This window comes from Amborella trichopoda, chromosome 12 (assembly GCF_054954075.1).
Source record: "Amborella trichopoda isolate Santa Cruz 75 chromosome 12, AtrichopodaSantaCruz75HAP2 v2.0, whole genome shotgun sequence".
In the NCBI taxonomy this organism is placed as follows: Eukaryota; Viridiplantae; Streptophyta; class Magnoliopsida; order Amborellales; family Amborellaceae; genus Amborella; species Amborella trichopoda.
This window is the reverse complement of record NC_142347.1, coordinates 41,050,521-41,075,845: the sequence shown is the minus strand read 5'-3', so window position 1 is coordinate 41,075,845 and position 25,325 is coordinate 41,050,521.

Here is a 25,325-nt window from a genome sequence, read left to right as displayed (position 1 = left end):
AAGATGGATGCAAGTAGGTCTTCCATCTAAAAACAAAAGAAACTAAAGGGCCGTTTGGAAACATGGAAATATATTGTCTGTGAAATATATTACTGGTGTAATATATTACTGCATAATACATTACGTGCAAATAAATTGTTACTGTTTGAGTAGTATTTGGATGCAACTTGAGAAATACATTACTATTGTTTGGCTATGTCGGGAAGAAATATGGGAATGCATTACCAACATTTTATCAACACTTGCTTATAAACTATCATTTCTTTCTTTCTTTGTCACAAAATTTCATTGAAATGCGGAATTAAAATCATCATTACACCATTCCAAAAAGATTTTCTAATAATAACATCATCACTATCTCAAAAAGATTTTTTAATAATAACTTGTACTATTCTAAAGTCATGATGACACCATTTTATATTTATTTTGCATGACTTTGGCGCTTACATGGAATCACATGTCTTCTAACATGATTAGACTTTGGTTTCAACATGATAAATAATTGGAATAACATGATTTTATTGTGATATGCCTTATTTTTATTTATTTATTTATAAAAGTCTTTCAAATGTCTATTTATATAATTTCAAATTAACAATAAATTTATGATACCAAATTCAAACATTTTATAGTACAAGTTAAAAAATGGGAAGAAGTTTGATTAGTAAACTAGATTAGGTAATTGCAGTGGAAAATTTGGAGGCGTTGGAGGCGATTAAATATGTATCTTGTTTCATTTGAGCTTTTACTAATCTCTTATAATGATTATGTTACGTGAAATTTTTAAATTTTATTATGATTATGTAGGGCTTACCAAGACTCTCTTGCTTCTCTCTTCAGGTTAGCTACTTCTCTCTCTTCAGGTTAGCAGCAAAAGTCCAGATAGAGAAAGAAGTTATGAAAACTAGTTATTAGGGCTTGAGAGATGTCTCTCTTCAGGTTAGCTACTTCTCTCTCTTCAGGTTAGCAGAAAAAGCTCAAATAGAGAAAGAGGTTATGCAAACTAGTTATTAGGGCTCAAGAGATAGAGGTGCACTGAGAGAGGAAGGGCGCACTTATGCAAACCAAAGGTTTCCCAAAGATATGTTTTAAAGCAGGAATAGGGCAGAGAGACGCGAGCGAAATATTTCCTTACCCGTTGACCCGCGTAATTGATTTTTCACCCCGCGTAATGGGTTTCAGATTACCCGTGAAGGCGCTTAATAGATTTTTCACCCCCGCTTAATGGGTTTCGATGCGAGCGAAATATTTCTCAAAGATTACTCGTCAAGATGCGTGATAGATTTTTCACCCCGATTAATGGGTTTTGTGATTTTTGGAGAAATCTCGGGTAATCTCTTTCCATTTCCTTACTATTAAAGTCTACCCAAACAGTGTGTCATATTTTCTTGTAATCTATTGTCATGTAATTGATTTCAGGTACGCAGACGGCCCATAACTGTCTTATTAGAATTATTATTTATAGTTTTTAAAATTTGCTTATTATTTCATATTCATGATCTCCATGTTAAATATTACATGTCCTTAAAAATTAAGTCCAAAATTACATCTCAAAAATATATTTATTAATAGGCCCGCAGTTCTACATATGCGGGTTTGGCTGCATAGCAACCGGGTCCATTTATTTTTGGTACAACGTGGTCACAATTTTATCTTGACCATTGGATATGAAATTGGGTAGCTACATTTATTCCAATGACCAAGCTCAAACTTCGAAAGAAATTTTTCGAACTTTGTGATACACCTAAGCTATCAAATTTCACATCGGATGGTTGTAAGTATTTGTGACCACCTTGTACTAAAGACAAATGGTTTCATTGTATACAATCCCATTATTTTCTAGTTATAGAATTTTATATTGAATATTTATTAATATTAATATTAATAATAAATATTTAATAATAATATTCTTATTATTATTATAAAACAGTATTATTATTATGTAATAATACTATATTATAATATATAATATTATTATAATATAATACCAATATTAATAATTTAGATATTTCATGATAAATAATATTATTATATTATATTATTATAATACTAATATCAATAATGTTGGTGATATTTCATAACAAATATTTGGAATAATAATAATAATAATAATTTTATTATGTCATTAAAAAAACAATAGGTAGGCCCAAAAGGATATGGTTGGCAGTAGTGAAAAAAAATATGTGGATTTATAGCCTCACTAAAGGTAGTCTTTGATAGAGCAGAATGGTAGATCAGGATTCATATAACGGGTTCAAAAATAGTTGAGAAAATGTTCTAATGATGATGATGATGACGACAATATTTATTATGAAATATTAACAATATTAATATTAATACTATTATATCATAATAGTATTATTATAATTATGATAATAATACATAATTATATTATTTACAGGTACTACTATTGCTATTATTGTTGTTGATAGTATTATTATTATCTTCTATGAAATATCATCAACATCATCATTACTACTATTATTATTATTATTATCATTAAATCTAATAATATTATATGACCAAAACCTGGTTTTACATTTAGAGGAGCCAAAGAGGGAATTTTTTATATTCCAGGTTAATACATAAGCTACTACAGTTGTTCCTAAAATCATGTTTTATAAATAGTAGAATTTGTATAACCAGGATTTGATGTATAACCAACTTTTGCAAATACCTGGCCCCGAATAATATGAATGTAAAGATCAAATAAAGAGGATTATTTTTTATTACTCAGAAAAGAGAAAATTAGAAAAGAAAAATCTAACAAAGGATGCTATTTGGATGGATAACATCAAGGACATAATCCTCCAAACTTTTTGGAATTGCTATTCACTCACCAAAAAAGGCGAAGGGCTTCCTAGGGCAGACATCTTCGTTAACTCAAAAAGTCTAACTTCCATAAAATTAAACCTTGTGGCAGATGGAAACCTCCCCAAGAAGATTCCTTCAAAGTTCAAACACAATCTTGTTGGGAGCGCTTGTGTGAGCTTTGGCTCAGTTCTTGGGCCGAGAGAGATGTTTCGAAGCTTAGAAGGTACTACCAAGTAAGCCAAAAAGTACTTTGAGTTAGATGGAACAGTGAGAAATCAAGCTATAGATTGACAGTAAAAATGCCACAAATGAGGTGGAAGTGCCAGGGAAGGGACCTGGAGTATCCTTGGGTAGCTAGAATTAAGGGCATTTTGAGAAATCATGAAGGTGCTACTTTATTTTCACACACTGATCCTTGTGGTAATGTAACAGCTAATTATGTTGAGATTTGCTCCCTCTTGCAAGGTTTGGAGATTATTCTTAGCAAAGGTATTGTGCATAATATGATGGTTGAAGGAGACTGTTCCGTTTTCATGCTTTTTGGCTGAAAATCTTTGACATTTGTGTTACTCTTGGTCTACAAATCTTCTTTAACCATGTTTACCTAGGGGCTAATGATCTAGCTGACCCACTGGCTAAACTTGAGAGTTCTTTGTCTTCTTTGTATGTTTCTAATGTATTAATTTCTACCATGTAATTTGACGTTGTTACAGCACCTATCAATAAAACCTCTTAACCTTGTAAAAAAAAAAAAAAAAATTTGTAGTAATTTTTTCCTCCACTTGTTTCATAATACTAGCTAGCACTACACATTGGTGTTGGACGCGTTGTCAGCCCGCTTTTGTGGAGAACGCTGCCAAATGGTGTGTATCTAATTAATGAAGTTGCCAGGTCATCGAAGCGTTCTCAAAAAGTATTTGCATTCACATGCATAGGGTGTTCATCCAACAAACCACTAACCAACAACAATAAATTTTGTTGAAAAAGTTTATATATAGAGGTGCACCTCAAAAATCGATAAAAAATGCTATTTTGATGCGAAAAACCCTCCAATTGATAATCTCAACATCGAAATGTACGGTAATGAGATAAAAGGATTTTGAGTCTCTAAAATAGTGCATCTTGCAACACATTATCTAGATTGTCTACTTTCAAAATTTTCATGTGTTTAAAAATCTAATTGAGTTAAAATATTTTTCAGAGTTTAAAATTTAATAAATAGAGAGAAATTGTAACAATCCTAAAATTAAAAAAAAAAAAAAAAAGAGAGAAAATATGCTTATAAATAGGTGATGTTCTGTTTGAGTATGATGGCCCTTGGGGACTATCACTGTTTTAAAAAACTTTTGCTTTGAATTAACTTTTGCTTTGCCTTTACTTTTTCCTTTGCCCGCTTTTGCCTCCTGCTGCTTGCAGCTGGCAGCGTCCTTTAGCGGACGTGGTTTACGTACGATAAACGTCTGCTTTTAACGCGACACCTAAGGTATGAGGTAGAGCGTAAAAAAATAATATAATAATACGTTATAAGAATTTAAATAGGGGATGTGAGCACTCCCACCCTAAAACAAAATTTTGAGATCTCTCTCTCTGGTCGAAACACAGTGAACTTCTCTCTCGAACCGAAAATTTTTATCGGAAGCTCCCTCTCAAATAATTGTGGGTAAGTGACATCGTCTTCCTGAAAAATAGTCTATTTTTAATAAATAGTGATATTTCCGTCCAGGCTCTTTATTTTATAAGTTTTATGTGTAAGTGACATCGTCTTCGTGAAAAATAGTCTGTTTTTAATAAATAGTGATATTTCCGTCCAGGATCTTTCTTTTATAAGTTTTGTGTGTAAGTGACATCGTCTTCCTGAAAAATAGTTTATTTTTAATAAATAGTGATATTTCCGTCCAGGCTCTTTATTTTATAAGTTTTGTGTGTAAGTGACATCGTCTTCCTGAAAAATAGTCTATTTTTAATAAATAGTGATATTTCCGTCCAGGCTCTTTATTTTATAAGTTTTGTGTGTAAGTGACATCGTCTTCGTGAAAAATAGTCTGTTTTTAATAAATAATGATATTTCCGTCCAGGATCTTTATTTTATAAGTTTTGTGTGTAAGTGACATCGACTTTCTGAAAAATAGTCTATTTTTAATAAATAGTGATATTTATGTCCAGGATCTTTATTTTATAAGTTTTGTGTATAAGTGACATCGTCTTCCTGAAAAATAGTCTATTTTTAATAAATAGTGATATTTCCGTCTAGGATCTTTATTTTATCAGTTTTATGTGTAAGTGACATCGTCTTTCTGAAAAATAGTCTATTTTTAATAAATAGTGATACTTCCGTCTAGGATCTTTATTTTATCAGTTTTGTGTGTAAGTGACCTCATTGTCTCGAAAAATAATCCATTCTTTTTAAAAATAAAATGAAATAATTATTTCTGCTTATTATCATGAATTTTAGGCGCGATAAATTTTATGCGCACGTGACCTCGTTATCTTGAAAAATAATCTTTTTAATAAAAATTGTGATAATTCCGTATTTTTGAATTTTTATAAGAGTTTTTCTATACATATTAAATTGGCAATTATGCTAGAATGCCTTTACAAACTGCTACCTTTCTAAATTTGAGCCCAAAATATTTGATTGGTTATTTTTGAAATGTTATAGAGAGTGACTGTTATTAATGGTTTAAGTGAAATTCATATTAATGGTTTCAGTGATATGTTGAGTACATGATATTGCTGCTTTCGAATGTTTAAAGAGATTTAGAAATAATTTAAGTATGCAAGTGGACTCATCCGGTTCGCCGGTGGGGTATAAGTGGACCTATCTGGGACGCCGGTAGGGTTTAAGTGGACTCATCCGGTACGCCGGTGAGGTATAAGTGGACCTGCAGGGATTAAGTGGACCTATCTGGGACGCCGATAGGGATTAAGTGGACCTATCTAGGACGTCGATAGGGATTAAGTGGACCCATCAGGACGCTGATGGGGTATATAGGTGACCTACTTGGGACGCCAGTAGGGTATTTTGTGAAATCCTTTGAATTATGCACTACCGTTAAAGTGTTATATGCATTTCAATTATTCGGTTTATACTTAATTATGGATTTATTGAAAGTGAAACTGTTGATGCATTTCTGTTAATAGATCTCATTTTGGAAAATATTGATATCTTTCAACCATGATTATTTTTAAGATTATGATGATCACTTACTGAGTAGCCAAACTCATCAAACTATGGTAAACATTTTTCAGGATAACTGCGGCTTCATTTTGAGTACTCGTCAAGGGCAACTTTTGAAGATATTGTAGTTGTGTCTAAGCTTTTTTTTGTTACTTTGTAAAAACTCGTCAGTTTAAATTTATCCTATCAATAGATTTACATATGTTTTGACTGTCACATCTCAGGAATATTAGTATTGTAAATTCTTGGGGTGTGACAGAAATAGATTTTCAAACCATCCTTAGAATTTTTTACACTAAAATTATGTCTTCTGATAACATTTAGAAGAGTGCCTTAGGGCACGTTTGGTACGTATAACAGTACTTCCGAGAAAGTATTTTCACACGAAAAAACTCCCTCATGTGACTAGGTGTTAGAGTTTTTTCACACCAATTGGTCCCAATGCATTTTTCACATCATTTAGCAGTCATTTGATGTGAAAAACTTCCATAACCAAATCACATGAGGAAGTTCTTTCATGTAAAAATACTTTTGTAGAAGTATTTTCATGTGTACCAAGCGTGCACTTACTTTAATTGTTTGAGAAACCACACCCTTCTAAGACTGAATACCAACATCAAATGGATATACCTCAGAAAGATATCCACAACAAATGTGAACTGGGGTTAAAACACAATATTTAAATGACATTAAAAAAAAAAATTTGTTGGGATCTAATAATATCCATAAAAGAGAAACCCATTCTTCATTGATTCTATAATGTCAGCTGGACGAATTGCTCTATGGTCACGGTCCAAACTCATTGAAATGGAAGAAAATAAGGGAAACATGTAAAATGAGCAATTATAGTAAGCACAAAAAGCTTCCATGTATATTTCTACTCTCACACCGTCGGATGTCAAAAAATGATGACTGGGGATGTCGGTTATGGTGATATCCAAAATCACATAAAATAAGAAAATTTAATATTATGTAGGATTGTGATTGATATTGATAAGTGTCTTAAAGCAAATAGAAATCCAGAAAAATTAGGACTCTTGGTTTTTTATACATGTGTGACATCTATGAGAAATTTCTTGTTTTGTGGGGATTCATAATCTTCCGTACAGAATAACATAATGTAATAAAATTACAGAAAAAGGGAAATCCCATATATATTTCAAGTAGAATTCAAAATCTCAAAGAACTTTTACCAAAAATAAATAAAAAAAATCAAAGAACTAAGCTCATAAAATGCTATATAAGCTCACCATTATGCTCTCAAAGAGCTAAGTAATGTCAACATCAAGCGATCAGAAGACCACAATGCTCTCTCTCTCTCTCTCTCTCTCGATCAGAAGACCACAATGCTCTCTCTCTCTCTCTCTCTCTCTCGATCAGAAGACCACAATGCTCTCTCTCTCTCTCTCTCTCTCATGCCTTGTGAGTTTCTTTTGTCGTTTTCTTTTATGATTCTTGTCTTCATTTTACATTCACTTCTCTCATTCTCTTGTTCTTCTTCCTCTACCAATCTCTATAAAGAGAGAGATATTATTATCATTATCTTAAATAATGGTAATCCACGCAAAATGTGGGAGAGGTGCACATATTTCATTCTCTATCATGATAAAATTTGATATGTAATAAATCAAGAATTCAAGATAATATTGAAGGAATGTTCAAAAAAAAATTTAACAGGGAACTTATATAAACTTAAGTTTGTATCATTTATACTAAGCACCCCAAATACACTAAAAAAATACTTCATTCATCGCATTCATTCGTATTTAAGAGAAAAGTTCCCCCATAATTCCTTGTGTTCTTCTGTATTCAAGAAGCCTGAGAAGTTTGCTCTCGAGGAGCTCGACAAAGCAGCATTCTCTAGTTTTGAATGTGACCTTTTCATTTTCTATTAATGGAAGAAAGAAATTGATCATGGTTTTCTTTCTTTCAATTCAATGTAGTAGAAAATTAAACATAAGATACCTAGTCTTGAGGCGATTCTCTTTGGAAATTTTTGTTCTTCTTTTGTTTTGTTGATGGGTGGCATTGATTCCTGCAAAAGAAAACAAATGAAAAGAATAAAAAACAAAGGTTGATTGTTAATTATTGTTCAAGAATAGTGTTTTGCTTGTTCATTAAGTCTAGGTACCTTGATTAAAATCTCGTTATTAATAAATGATGCCCAAGAATCAATGCAAATCAAAAGAAAAACAAATGAAAAGAGTAAAAAACAAAGGTTGATTGTTAATTGTTGTTCAAGAATATTGTTTTGCACATAGTTCATTAAATCTAAGTACCTTGATTAAAATCTCGTTATTAATAAATGATGCCCAAGAATCAATGCATCACTAACCGCAAGAAAATTTTCAAGATAATAAGCGGAGATGAGAATTGCAAGAGAGAGAGTCCTACAAAGGGGACAAGTCCTAGGAGCAATAGGAGTGTCCTATAACTAAGATATCCAAAGTAAACGGAACTCTCTTTAGCTTTTGGGGTCATTCTATCTCAACAAGATTAAGGCTTATAATTACTCGATCGACTCCTAAAACTTGCTCCCACTTTCTTCTTTTATGTTCTCCATATTCATCCTCATTCTTATTGTTGATCAACTTCAGCAATTCGCATCATAGGTTCGTTGCAAGAATTAGGTATGCTACGTTTATTTTCTCTTAATTTTTTTTTTTTTAAATATCGTTCTATGGCATTTTCATACATTCAAAGGAGGCCATGAAAATAGGATTTCATGCATTCAAGGGTACTTTTTTATTTTCAAAAAGAATACAGGGATCTATTTTTAGTGAAATTCTCCCTCTTGTCTTGGATGCTTAGTTCAACCACATTCATAGTTTGTATGGTTGGCTGAATATTTGGTGCTTTTACATGATAATGGTCCGGATTATTGAGATTTTATTTTCTTGCACTTGTTTTTGTGCATTGTATATTTTTATTGCTTATCCTTGCATTGTATTTCTTGAATGTATTTTTTTTGCAATGTATTTCTTAAATGTATTTTTCTTGCAAGGTATCATGACATAGTTTTTATTGCTTTTCTTTTACAAGTTTATACAAGTGAATCGCAATTCCTTCAAAGGAGAGCCATGCAATCTAAATATCCTAGAAAGAGTTGTATAACAAGAGGAATCATTGTTGAAATAAAGTACCTATCAAGTAAAATAGGAGACCTTATAACTGAGGTGTGTTATATAAACTAAACTCTCTCCCTAGCCTTGATGGATTATTCTTACTGAGTAAATGTTGTTATTATTACCCATCCTCCTACCATAGAAAATATTCACCCATTATCATCTCAAACTCGCCCCCTCTTCCATCTCTTTTCTCTCTGCACTTTTTGTTCATCTACATTCTGAGCAACTGATGCAATGCTCATCATGGGTTTCCTACAAGAACCACATAAGTTATGTTTGTTCGTTGTCAATGTCTTTTTTACTTTTTTATGGTATTTTCAAGCATGTAAAGAGCCCATGAGTTTAGGATTTTATACAATTTTGATCATGGTTTTCCACATTTTTCTTTTACCGTTCAAGGGTACTTCTTTTTCTACATATGGAATAGAGTGGATTAATTTTTATTATATTTCTTGAATGTTTGATGTAGCCACATTCATATTTTTTTTTTTGAGGACTTGGTGTTCTTACATGATAGGCTAGGTTTTTAGTTGTTGTTTTATTACGGGTCTGATCATGCGTATTCATTGTTCCATGACATATTGTTTACATCTTCTTTAATTTTTATAAGGAAAATTGTTTTATGCGGGCTGGACCGCATTTCTACAATATGTGGTCCACCTTAAAGATGGACGCAAATAGGTTGTCCATCTAAAAACAATTGTAACTAGCCGTCCAAATGCTTTCTTAATATAACTATTATTTCTAGTTTTCAAAATTTTGCTTTTTTTCGTAATCATGATCTCCATGTTAAAGATTATATATTCTCTAAAAATTAGGATCAAATTCTATTTTAAAAATATATTTATTGCCAAGCCATTTCTACAATATGTGAGCTGGCTGCATAGAAACCGTGTCCTTTTTATAATGAAGAAAATTGGTTTATTTTTATTATTTAAATGTGATTTTGTAATAATTATTATTATTATAAAATTATAGAAATTGAAAAATTCGTTTTTCTCCTACTTATATATTTCAAGTAGAATTCAAAATCTTAAAGAACTTTTACCAAAAAAAAATTACAGAATTAAGTACATAAAATGTCATATAAACCTACCATTATGCTCTTAAATCAAAAGACCACAATGCTTTCTCTCTCTTTCTCGTACCTAGTGAGTTTGTTTTATCATTTTCTTTTATGATTCTTGTTTTCATTTTATATTCACTTCTCTCATTCTCTCATTCTTTTTCCTCGTTTAATCTCTACAAAGAGGAAGATATTATTACCATTATCTTAAATAATGGTAATCTATGCAAAATGGGGGAGAGGTGCATGTAAATTTCATTTTGTATAACAATAAGATTTGATATGCAATAATAAAAAATTCAAGATAATATTAAAGGTGACATTAAAAAAAAAGAAGATAAAATTAGTGGAACTTGTATAAACTTATGTATCATTTATTCTAAACACCCCAAATACGCTAGAAAAAAATTTCACTCCTTGCATTCATTTGAATTTAAGAGAATAAGGTCCCTCATAATTCCTTGTGTTCTTCTATATTCAATAAGCTTGAGAAGTTTGCGCTCGAGGAGCTCAATAAGGCAACATTATCTAGTTTTGAAGGTGAGTTTTCCATTTTCTATTCATGGAAGAAAAAAATTGCTCACAGTTTTCTTTCTTTCACTTTAATGTAGTAGAAATTTAAGCCTAAGATACCAAGTCTTGAGGCGATGCTCTTCAAAAAAATTTGTTCTTTTTTTTGTTGATGGGTAGCGTTGATTTCTGCAAAAGAAAAACAAATGAAAAGAATAGAAATTAAATGTTGATTATTGTTGAAGATGATTGTTGTGCATTGTTCATTAAGTCGAGGTACTTTAATTAAAATCTCGTTATTAATAAATGATTCCTAAAAATCAATGCATTAGTAACGCTAGAAAATTTTCAAGATAGTAAGCAGAGACAAGAATTGCAAGAGAGATGGTGTCCTACAAAGGGGACAAGCCTTAGGAGAAATAGGAGGGTCTTGTAATTAAGATATCCAAAATAAACAAATTTCTCTTTAGCTTTTGGGGATTACTCTCTCTCTCAACAAGACTAAGGCTTATAATTGCTCGTTTGACTCCTCAAACTTGCTCCCACTTTCATCTTTTGTGTTCTCTAGATTCATCCTCATTCTTGTTGCCGATCAACGTTGGCAATTCGTATCATGAGTTTGTTACAAAAATTAGGTATGCTATGTTTGTTTTCTCTTAATTTTTTTTTTTTTTTTCAATATCATTCTATGGCATTTTCATACATTCAAAAGAGGCCATGAAAATAGGATTTGATGCGTTCAAAGGCACTTATTTATTTCCAAAAAGAATAACGATATCAATTTTTAGCAAAATTCACCCTCTCGTCTTGAATGCTTAGTGCAACCACATTCGTAGTTTGTATGGTTGACTGAATATTTAGTGCTTTTATGTGATAATGGCCTGGCTTGTTTAATTTCTATTTTCTTGCACTTGTTATCTTGCATTGCATATCTTTAATGCGTTATTTTTGCAGTACATAATGACATATTGTTTATTGCTTATTCTTGCATTATATTTCTTGAATGTATTTTCCTTACATTGTATTTCTTGAATGTATTTTTCCTATATTTTATTTCTTGAATGCATTTTTCTTGTAAGGTATCATGGCATATTCTTTATTGCTTTTGAAATTTTATTTTACAAGTGAATCCTAATCCCTTCAAATGAGAGTTGTGTAATCTAGATATCCCTAGAGAGAGTCCTGCAACAAGAGGAATCCTTGATCAACTAAAAGACCTATCAAGTGAAATATGAGACCTTATAACTGAGGTGTTCTATATAAACTAAACGCTCTCCCTAGCCTTGATGGATTATACTTTTTGAGTAAAGGTTATTATTCCATCCTCTATCACAAAAAATAATCACTCATTCTCATATCAAACTCACCCCCTCTTCTATCTCTTTCCTTTCTCTACTTTTATGTTCATCTACATTCATAGCAATAGTTGCAATTCACAGCATGAGATGTAAGTTATGTGTGTTCTTTCTCAATTGCTTTTTTACATTTTTATAGTATTTCAAGCATACAACGAGCCAATGAGATTAAGGTTTTCTACAACTTTTTCTTTGACAAGACTAAGGTTTTCTACAACTTTGATCAAGGTTTCCTACATTTTTCTTTTTCCATTCGAGGGTACTTCCTTTTCGGCATGTGGAATAGGGTGGATTAATTTTTAGTATATTTCTCAAGTGTGTTGTAGTCACATTCATAGTTTTTCTTGAGTTCTTGGTGTTCACTCTTTGTTTTCTTACATGTCTGATCATGCATATTATTGCTACAGAACATCTTGTTTATATATGATTCTAATTTTTATAATAAAGTATTATTAATAAATATAAAAAAATATTGAATATATTGAGAAAATACTCATATGTATGAGTACCCTACATGGAGCATTAAATGCCACTAGTGTGCTCCATGTGGGTGATATCATACCCCATATAGATAACATCACACTCCTCCTAATGACTAAAAGTTCCCTTACTAAAAAAGTGTTTATTGTACAAAACAATGGTGTGGGTGTATATATATATATATATAACCTAGGCCCTAAATAATCAAATTAGAGCCTACCTCAAAAATTTCACTAGAATAGGTTGTTTTAATGCCCAAATATCCTCAAATTGATCATCTCGACAACAAGATGTCATGGACTTGCGAAAAAAATGGATTTTAAGTTTTTCAAATAGTGCATCGTGTAATACATTTATAGCCAATCAAAATTTAAATTATTCAAGTTTTCATAGATATGCTCGATCTACATTAATTTTGAAGCTTTAAATTTATAATTAAAGATAAAAACATATTATAAGGCTGGTCAAAGATTTTCAATATTGAAACTACATTTCTCGACACTATTTGAAGGTGGGTTCTAATTTGATTGGTTAGAACCTCGACTCTATACAAATCGCGTACACGCGCACATACACACATATGTGTGAGTGTTTGTGTGTGTGAAACAACCTTAAAAAACTATGTTAGACTCATTTGTTTAACTCTAAGTTTAAATGTAAACTCTTTTCAATCTATTGAATAAGCATAAAAATGCAAAATTTGAAAACACACCCTGGAATATGTTTTTTAAGCCCAACTAATATAGGCCATCCATTTTAGTGAGATGCTTAGATCTAGGTCCTAGAAGGTTCTTTTTCCTTTCCAAAATTTTTAGATAGCTTCAATTTAATTAGTATGTAGTTGTGGCAACCATAACTATAACTACTCTTCATTTCTTCACCAGTTTGGGGATCCAAAACACTAGAAAATTATTATCTTAACCCTTAAGAGTAATTTATTTTAGACAAAAAAATTGATTTAGAGCCCTATAAATGCTTCTTCTTGACTACAAAATCAACATTTGATTTGTACTATTCTCGACACTAGATCAATAAGATTTGTACCATTTTATGAACTCCAATTTGATCTTGGAGTGACAAAAATAGATTTTAAGTGTTTAGGATACTATTTGAGTCCTTAATCCATTGAAAATATAGAATTTTGAGGATGAACAATTGTAGTGGCGTCTATTACCACTATACAATATATGAACTTACTATGTTTTATTTCTAAAATAATTACCATGGATCAAAACTATCTTACTTAGTACTTATATGGAAAGAAATATAAAAAAATAGATTTGAAAACCATGTGGAATATGGGAAAGACCAAAAAAATGAACCTAGAAACATTCTTATTCATCTTCCCATTAAACACGAATCAGGTAAACATTAGATCTCTCTAATAGTTATATCTGCCTAATGTGCACAAACTCAAATATCATCTTTCCATATTATAACTACCATCTTCAACTTATTGTTAGGATGAGCATTATTCATTTACTATTTTCCACTATAAAACAATAACTTTTCTATCTTTAATTTAAATATATTTAGATACTGTAGATAAAGACGAATGCCACAATACCAGAACAATTCGCTTCTCAAATAGTGTAACAATATCACACTAGCCCAAGACTCACAACCAAATAGAAAAGAGAAGAAAAACCAGTATGAGGGGGAATAAGAACATTGATTGAAGAAAAATATGGGGTACACAACGGCATTACAATCTTGAAACCCAATATTAACTTTAATACATGTATCTAGGCGTACACAAAGGCATTACAATCTTGACTCGCAAGATTAACCTTAAAATATGTGATCCAATGTTCCCACCACAAACCTCTCTTTTAAATAGGCATTTTTACAACCATATTTCATACAATAACTATCCACTTACAACTATACCTACTAACCACCTAGTAGTTTCATAACTTCTTATTACAAAAACTTACAAGTACAACCTCACTACATCACTCATAATAAAATAACATACAAACTAATATGGTTTCTAGAAAATACATTTTAACAAATTTAACACTCCCTCTTAAAGTGATTTTCTAAAAAGGAGACCGTGCATATGTGATCATCTCCATCATTTCCTTGAATAGGAATAACATAGGGAATGCACTCCCTCTTTAAACCAAGAATGATGTGCCATTTTATTTGTGCCTCCGAAATGGGTTCCTTTGGATCAAGAAGAGAAATCTCCAAACAAAGATTCTTGATCTTCAAGAAAAATTGGGAAATGGAAAGATCACCTTGAGTTTAGTTAGCCAACTTATTCTTCAACAATTGCAATCAAGCCACATCTTTCTTATTGAATAACCCGTCAAGAGTAATCCAAATATCACAAGCCAATTTACAGTTCACAATACGATCAATAGATTATGAGAAATAGATCTCTTCAAGATGGACTCAGCCTTTGCATTTGTCACGCTCCATTTTTTTAATGCATCTGTACTTTTCGGTGTAGGAGCATCATCATCATTTCCACCGACAACTTCCCATAAGTCTTCACCAACAAGGTAAAACTCCATACATGACCTCCATATCTTGTAGTTTGATTGGTTGAGGAACTCAATGCTAAAACCATTTATTATTCCAGTCGAATTCATCTTACGAAAACAATAATCTTCTTCACCAAGGGAATCAAGACTCACCACCACCCTTGTGGCTTTGATACCATGTAGTGAAAGATGGATGCCACAATACCGAAATAATCCGCTTCTCAAATAGTGTAACATTGTCACACTTGCCCAAGATTCACAACCAAAAAGAAAGAAGAAGAAGAACCAATAAGAGGTGGAAGAAAAACATTCATTAAAGAAAAACACGGGATACACAAATGCATTACAATATTGACGTCTAAGATTAACCTTAAAACATGTCAAACAATATTCCCATCACAAACCTCTCTTTTAAATAGACACTTTTACAACCATATTTCCTATAATAACTACCAACTTACAACTATCACTATTAGCCACCTAGTAGTTTCATAACTTCTTATTATACAAACTTATAAGTACAACCTCACTACATGACTCATAATAAAATAATATAAAAACTAATATGGTTTATAGAAAATACACTTTAACAAATTTAACAAGTACAAGCACTCCGTTTTACCACTATTACTGCTAAATCTACATAGTGCCTTGGTGGAATGAAATTTAAAAAAATGGGTTCAAGAAACCACGTGGATTATGGGAGCAAAAGAAAAAGAAAAGCCAGAAATGAACGTGGAAACATTATTTATTCATCTACTCATTCAATACATATCATTGCAAAATATGAGTTCTCTCTTCTAGTTATATCTACCCAATGTGCCAAAACTCAAGTATTTTTTTCCTTTGTTACAATCATCATCTTACAAGGTTAAGTATTTTTTGTCTACTCCCCTCCCTTCCAAATAAGATGAGGAAAAATACTTAACAAATAAAAAAACAAAAATCATCTAGTAAGTATAATCTATGATCTGTTAATTATGTTTCATATTGTATCACTAATAATGTGTATTTTTTGTCGCAAAGAGAGAGAGAGAGAGAGAGACCAAGTTTACCTTATACTATTGATCTCGTTTTATTTTTTAGTTTGTATTTCAATCTTAAAGGATGAGATTAATCTTGTTGATTAGAAAATAAGAATCTATTTACCCAAAAAAAAAAAATCTAAAAATACAAATAATGAATCATAGAGAAAGGAAAGGAGTGGCTAGGTTGTTGCTATGTAACTATTGCTAGTAAACTTGCGAAATATGGACTTTAAAAGTGTCGTGCTTAAAGAGATAGTGACAAAAAATATTATGGAAGCGGAATATAGAAAAAAAGTTTTTATCTTTCTCTTGCTTTCTCAGTCCTCTCCTGCATATAGTATTTTATTTGGTTTTTTTTATATCTAGTTTTTTTCCACTTAAGCAACAAATAGAACTTGGAACTAAATATAGTTAAGGGGAGGGATATGCACCTATATATGTTCAACTTGGATGCCTGAACCAAATTTCTTGTCTATATAGGGACAAAAAGTTCAATATTTTTAAAATCAAATATGATAATAGAACTTCAAAATTAAATAGAAAGTTAAAATAATAAATAATAATTATGAAATATAAATTATCTATTAGTTTTTTGTTTATACTAAACATAATCATTATATTTTATTAGTAAAGAAATGTCATGGATGAAATTTAAAAAGATAAATAAATTAGAAGATAGCCAAATTCTAATAAAAAATATAATACAGTACATCAAACATAATTTAAATAATAAATTAGATATATGTAAAAATACATTCAAAATAAACTTAAAAATTAACTAGAAAGGTAAATGTAGTATATTACTTTGTAATTAAATTTAAAAAAGATTAGTGTTTGACAGTCCATTGCTAACACGTAGTTAGGGTTCAAAAGACATCTTTGGAGCAACTTTTCATATATAATTTTGAAACCATCTTTCTTTATCCCCAATATTAATTCCATATCCAAAAAAAAAAAGGAGGGCATGGATCTTAAAAATTTACTCTAACGTTGTTTCCCACTTAAAGATAAACTTTGAAATGCCCATTTAAGGATGACTAAATCTAGGGTTGTAGAGATTAAAAGTATTTCTTTTAATTGTGATATTCTTAACATGGTGAACCAAAGATGGTGAGAAATGCTTTAGATAAAAAATTCACCCTAATTCTATTTTCTAGATACCTATCCATGTATTGATAATGAATTGCCAAATTTAATATGCTCTTATTTAGCAAAATATTTCAAGGCTCTCTTTTATCTAATATATTGGAGAATTGCACAATGTACCTACTTTTAGCTAGTAAACATTGATCACTAAAACCAATATAAAAACTACAAAATATATCCAAACAATGTTTTTACATATAAGAAGTTAGGGGAGGGGTTTGGTGAGATAGTTAATAGATTGAGAGGTATGCAGTCAATTTTATATGGATAAAATGTAAGTTTGCATAAAAATGCATGTATGTGTGTGTGTTTGTTAGATATTTATAATAGTTTATGTAGTTTCTCAAGCGCTAGTTTTTGGAACTATATTTGTTGCAATCACTCCATCCTATATAAGTATATTAGCTTCTGTGAGTATTGCATACGTGAGTGTGAAATCTAAAAACAACTTCTAAAAAAAATTAAACAAAACTTAGATATATAATGTATGTTAAATAACTAAATTTGCCTCTATATATGTCAATTTATTTAACAAAATCTCTCCCCATGAAAATCTCTCTCTCTCTCTCTCTCTCTCTCTTACACACACACACTTACACACGTTTAAAAAAATGGACTAGTGGGTCGAACTAGTAATCCACTGGTTTGAGTTGAACCATCCAAGTCACCAAATCAGCTAGCTTAGCTACTTTTTAAGCAAAATAAAAAATAATAAATAAATAAAAATATAAATCAAGTATTTTATTTTATAAATTAGTAGGCATAAATCAAAATCAAATAAAAATTTAAAATAAAAAATACCTTAGTAAGAAAATGATAGAAAAAACTGGCCAAAAAAATAAGAAAAAATGATCTCAGATATTTTTACTTTTGAGAAAATATTGTTAGGCTTTTTGTAGATCAATGTACTGGGAATATTTTTTAGATAAAATTGAATAAATTTGGAATAAGATAGAAATCAAATATTTTTAAGTTCAAGTTAAAAAATCCCAATTTTTGAACCCTCGATTTATTTTATTTTGCTTTTAATCCAACAAGTAGTCGTGGGACTGCGTTAGCATTCTGAATCAAATTGTAGATGATTTGAATGAGAAATGAGAGAGAAATTGCAAAAAAGGCAAAAAATGTTTCGTAACTAAAAAGATTGCATTTTTTTTTTATGAAAAATCTCTTTTAATTACAAATTTTGATGGAAATAATGTTTTTTGGGGCAAAGAGGGATTATTTGTATCCACTTCAATCAAACCGGGGTTAGAAATGCATTATCAATTAAAAATAAATAACGAAGATAAAAAATTTTTGTGTCTTTTTTATTTACATCAAAAGGGGCTACTGGTTGGCTCGCTCAGTTTAGTAAACTAAGATGATACCAATTAGACTAAACTATTTTTTTTAACACTACTCACTATCATACATCTTGTACGCCAAACTAAAATACATTCTCTGCCTCCCTCCCTCCCTCTCTTTCTCGCTCTCACTCTCACTCTCACTCTATCTTTGTCTCTCTGCTCAAACGTCTATTTTTCTCCACATGAAACTACAACAAAAACTTGAGTTCTAATTGATTTATATATTGGGTTAATTATTTGGATAAATCGGGTCAAATGATAGGCATTATTAAAAGTATTATGTTAATTTCTCCTAGTTCAGGTGATCCTATCATGATAGAAAATATTTACAAGTTATTGAGAGTCGAAAATTTGATCTTGAAATAGAAACCTAATATAATTGATAAAATATTGTCCCTACTTCATAGAAACAAGACTTTGGAAAAGATCAATGACTCAATTTTTAATTGGGTTTGTTCATCTGGGACAAGAGACAACCACGGTATTGTCCCTTGGATGAGAGTTTTATAATATTCTCTTATAGGTTGCATAAAATTTAGAAATTCTGAGGGAATTCAAGCTTTGCTCATTGACATTGTTGAAATCCCCATCATCAAGCATCTAAAGCTTATAATGTCAATGAGCAAAGCTTGGATTCCCTCAGTTAAATTAGAGCTCATATTGCATTGCTTCAAGAAAATGCAAAAAATCGGTGCAAAATTCATGCACAAACTTATAATTCTTCCATCACTTTGATTCCAAGGGTGCTTTTGAGGTTTATGAAGTAAAGGAGAAGACATGTTGCTCTACGAGCATTTTGCCCACTAATTGATAATAACCAACCTCACAAAATTGGGAAGCTGAATACGGCTTGCAAGTTTTTGTGTAGATGAGAGGAGAAACTAACAACCAAGTATTGTAGCCTCTCTCTTTCCATAACCTTAGATAATGCTTGCAGGTTTTTCCATTACGAATGTGGCCTTTACAAAATTCTCTCTCCCCCTCGACCTCGAAGAAGGTTTGCATGCTTTCTATTATAAGGACAATAGAAGTCATGATCGTTATTGCATGCGAGAGGGAGTGAGAGATTTGGGGTAGAGAGAAAGTGAAAGGGATATACTCTTTTATTATTATTATTTATTAGTGTTTTGGTTCAACATACATTTTACAAAAACCACATTGTGGGGTTTTTACATGATAGCTAGAATTTGGGGCTTATGTATTTGCACATAGAGGGTTAGGGTATATAGTCAAATATTGATTGGGGGTTGAACACTTGACATATATTTGTCTCCCCAACCCCCTCCCCCAACAACTTAAAAAAACAAAAATGAAATAAAGAACAAAAGAAAGAAAAAATAGAAGAAGAATTGGCTTGGATAATAATGTTGTCAAGAAAATTATCGTTGTATCACGCAACTACTTATATTTCATTACTTTTAAAGAGATAGAGAGGTTCTGGCTTTGGGTAGATGCAAGATACCGTGAAAAGTTGGGCCTTTCTGTAAAAGAGATAAACTTTTGGATGGGGGAGTGAATTGCAAAAGGTGGGCTGCAAGGAAAGTAAGAAAAGTGGGTTTTGCAAAGACGGGGAAGAGCTCTTGGTTTTGTTGGTTAGAGAGAGAGAAGGTGTGCAAATGGGTTTGTTGGTTAGAGAGAGAGTGAGAAGCGGAAGATGGAAAGAGGGAGTTTGGGTGGGAGAGAGGCAGCAAGAGAGAGAGTATGATGTGGTTAGCTCCGATATTTGAAGTACTGGAAAACAAAGAGTAGCGTACTTAACGCCGGGCATGAGGGCAACTTCTCAAAAAAATGCCGCAAGAGGGCGGGTGTTCTTGTAGTTTTAGGCAAATGATTACCCATTTGATAATTGACCCCCTTAAAAATGTCTGTATGTAATTTGCTCCAATAATTTGCCACAACTTACTCTATACTATAAATATTTACAATATTTACCACTCTTTTCCAATTTCAAACTGGTTAAAACTTGATTACCTTTATCTCGTATTGCGGTACCAGAACCTAATGTTCAATAGGGCATTTTAGTGATTTGAAGTAATTTGATCTAATTGTAGCTATCAAGATAATGTTTTCTTTTATTATGAGCTACTGACACTTGCTTTCTTTAAAATTCTTTTGTTCAAAGTTTGGATCATGAAATGATGAGATATTATTCAGCGATTCGCCACATGTTTTATTTGTGGTGATTTATTGCAATAAACTCCATTATTATTTATTCTAGAATTGAAACTAAATTTCTTTAAATTTATTGTGTTCTAGTTCTGGAATTGGGAAAAGGGAAGCATAAATTAATTATTTAAAGTTATTGGACTCACTCGAGACAATTTTCTATTCTACCCTTCACTATTAGTAATTCCAAAATTTGAGCATCAACATTCCAAAAATTAATTTATTCTAGGCATGAAATTTGAAATAGGGGATTTTATTTAAACAATAATTTGATTTTATTGAGGCAGTTTACAATAACACCCTCCATAATTTTCGATTCTTTGCTTAAAACAAGGAAAAATCCTTAAATTTGTTATGTAGATAAGGAATCCAAAAAAAGAGTGTATTTCATAATCCCGACTACTTGATTCAATAACGGCAATTTACTCAAGTGCTCCCATGTTTGTTTCCAGGCTAAAAAAAATGAAATTTAATTTCCTTGATCTCTTGTTTCAGCTTTGGATCCCAAAGTTTGTGAGCGTATTTAGTAATTTGCAATTATTTGATCTGACCGTGGCAATGACAAAAATTCCCTCCTTTTATGAGTTCTTGACCTATAAACAACTACTGTGTTAAATTTCATGTGTTTTGAGATTAGAACCCGAAAGACGACATAGTATTTATTGATTTGCCACTTGTTCCACTCGAGAATGACTTAGTGATAACTACTATTCGCTCGTTCCAATTCTAAACTGGGTAAAACTTGATTGCCTTGATCTCTTGCTGCAGTTTCAGAACCCAATGTTCGATAGGACATTTTAGTAGTTTGTAGTAAGTTGGTCGTATGGTGGCTATGACAATAATATCTTCTTTCATTATAGGCTACTGCCAACTACCTTAATTAAAATTCTTGCATTTTGAGTTGCAATCCCGAAACATTAAGATACTATTTAGCTATTTGCCGCATATTCCGTTTTCGGTGATTTACTACAATATTATTATTGATTCAAGAGTTGGATAACTTAAATTTCTTGAATTTGTCGTGTTGTAGTTGTGGAATTGGGAAAAGATTAGTTTTACTTAACAATTACCCACTACTTGATCTGCTCGAGTCAATTTACAATATTACCCTCTATTATATTCCAAAATTAGAACATTTAAAATTCTTGAAAAAATTTATTCTGGACAAGAAATCCCAAATAAGAAAATGTAACTAATAATCTGCGATAACTTGATCTGCTTGAGGCAATTTATAATAATACCCTCCATAATTTTTCGTTTCCATAGTTAAAACAAGGGAAAATCCTTAAAACAACTATATTATTGATCATGAATCTATAAAAAAGAGTGTATTTCATAATCCATATTACTTGATGCAATCAAAGTAATTTACTAAAGTACCCCCATGATTTGTCTTTAGGCCAAAAACATGAAACCTAATTGCCTTGACTTCATGTTTCGGTTTTGGAACCCAAAGTTAGAGAGGTTATTTAGTAATTTACAATAATTTGATCTGATCATGGACATGACAAAAATTCCCCCTTTCTTATTGCTTCTTTAAATTTCTAGTCTTTTGAGAGTCGGACCCAAAACATGACATAGTATTTACCGATTTGCCCCTTGCTCCACTTGAGAATACCTATAGCTCTACTTCCACCCTGGAGGCCGAGAGATGGAGGAGAACTACAATCACTTTTTGGAGGAATTAGAAAGGGGGAGGGGAACCAGAGAGATCAACCTACGTTTAGGCTACCAATGGCACGGAACGACCTAATCCGTGACCGACAAGCTTTCCGAAGAACTGAATTGTTACTTTCCAAAAATAACTAACATTCATTATTTCCAATTCCACACTAGGTAAAGCTTTATTGCCTTGATCTCGTGTTGTAGTTTCAGAACCCAAAGTTCGATAGGGCATTTTAGTAATTTGCAGTAATTTGATATGATTGTGGTCATGACAGTAATGTGGTCTTTTACTATGAACTACTGACACTCGCTTTCTATAAAATTCTTGCATTAAGAGTTTGGATCCTAAAACATTGAGACATTATTTAGCGATTTGTCACATGTTCCGTTTGTAGTGATTTACTACAATAAACTCCATAATTATTGATTTCAGAATTGGATACTAAAGTTCCTTAAAATTGTCGTGTACTTGTTGTGGAATTGGGAAAAGGGAAATATAATTCAATAATATGCGGTTACTGGAACCGCTCAAGGCAATTGCCATACTACCCTCCATTATTCCTAATTCAAAAATTAAAATATCTAAAATCCCTAAAGGTATGTTTGATAAAACTAAATTTTAAAATTTAGATTTTTAAAAATTTGAATAAAGGTATTTCTAGGTTTTCCATATATTAAGATTATCTATTATCCATAATCTATTTTTTTTTATGCATGTTTGACTGTCCCGCATATATTTGAAAGAGAGACAATGATTTTTTATCTCTAGGTTAACTAATCTTAGTCTTTGACAATGGGGATTTAAATGGTCATTAAAATGGGTCGTGCTAAAGCTTGAAATCATCAAAGACACTATAATGTTGTTATTGAAAAAGTTTGACATATGGGTCACTTTACTTTCCATCCGCCATTAAAGCTCAGAGCTTAAGCTTCAACAAAGATAGAAGAACATATGACCTATTGTTTACAGAGAAAAGTGGGGTAGGCAGCTACAACGGCCATTGCATGCAGCTAGTTATTATTTGAACACAGTTTTTTTTATGTTGACAATGATATACACACAAATGATTGGATTTCATAATTGTGTAGATGTGTTAGTCCCTTATCTTGATATCCATGATATTATATTCGCTGATGAGCCGATAAATTATAAATGCTCATTAAAGGCTTTTGGGAGTCCAATGGCGATGAGGCAAATGATCAAAATTGATCCAAGTACTGTAGTAATAATATTATTAAGTTCAAGTTCAAGTAATCAAGATTCATTTTTATAGTTCTATTATTTATTTATGATTTTATTCTATATATTTGTAACCAATTGGTGGAGCCAACAAGGCTGTAGTTCTCCAAATTTACAAAAGTTGGTCATTCAGATCTTAAACTTAACCACTTCTTTATCCGGTTGTAAGTGCAATTTGAGTACTTTTGATGGGGTAATGTCGTAAGGGTAATTTATATAATTGTATTAGTAATACATGAACTATAGCTTTTAATTAGTTTCATTTGATTTTGTTAAATTCATACAAAGAGAAGGAACATGCTTAGATCAAACAGGCTTCATGATTTAGCCTATGTCAAGTATAATAGATTCTTGAAGGATATGTTTGTTAAGAGAGATAAGAGAGACATATCAGATCAAAAAATATTGTCAATGCGATGGAGTGGTTAGTTGATGATGATGAGGTCAATGTGCATAAATGATTGACATGAGACATGATCATAGATGCTTCAGGGACATTAGCTGAACCTCCCAGGGCCACTAGATCTTCTGCATAGAGAATGAGGGTGAAGGAGGAAGATGAGGAAGAAGAGGCATATTCAGAAGAGACGGAGGAGGACGACCAATATGTCAAGGAGGGTGACGACTCCAATGAATATGATGCTAATGCAGCTGACCCTAATTTTTCTGATGATGAATGATGAATGTTGAATAATTATTAAACTTTAAACTTTTACTGAACTATGAATGGTAACTTTTAAGTTTTAATTGGATATGGATTATGGACCAACATATGGTTATGTTTATGGAGGGTGTGCTAATATGTAGTATAATTTTAATTATGATGTGCCTTAAATATCTAATTCTTATATTTTATACAATATATAACTATAGAATCCTTTTTGGATTCAACTAGGCCATCTGGGTACCCGCTTAGGCATTGGGTGGCCTGGACCCTCAGGCCGCCTAGGACCCGCCTAGAACTTTTTGAAAGTATTGTATTTACTGATTTGCCACTTGTTCCGCTCAAGAATGACTTACAACCATAACCTCCATTATTCTTGATTCCATAACTGGAATAACTAACAGTCCTTAAATTTGTCGTGTTTTGGACGTGAAATCGGGAAAAAGGGAAGTCATCGATTTACAGTTAATTGATCCGTTAAAGGCGCCCCTCCGTCATTCTTGATTCCAAACTTAGAACATCTAAAATTGTTTAAATTGTCGTATCTTGGGCACGAGATCCAAAATAAGGGAGAGTAATTTAATAACTAATGTTACTTGATCCGCTCGAGGCAATTTACAATAATAGCTTCTATAAATCTTGTTCTGGACTTTAAAAAATTGAAATTCTTTAAAACTATCATATTTTGGGTACATAATCCAAAAATAGATTATATTTAATAATCTCGATTACCAATCTGATCAAGAAAAATGGTAAAATGCACCGATATTTTTGGTTTCAGACAGAAAACTGATTTTTTTAAAAATTGAGTTATTCTGTGTGAATTAGAATGTTTTATAAAAAGATAAACAAGAGACAATTACTTAGATATATTCGTATGTACATATCGATTTTCAACAAACAAAATAGCGATTTAACTATTTTATTTTCGTAGACACAGTTTTGTATTTTCGAAACTTCTATATCTTCATCCTGCATTCTCCCCAACCTCGGAAGAACCATATTTCAAACAGGTCACATGGTAAATAGACTAAGAAACATCAA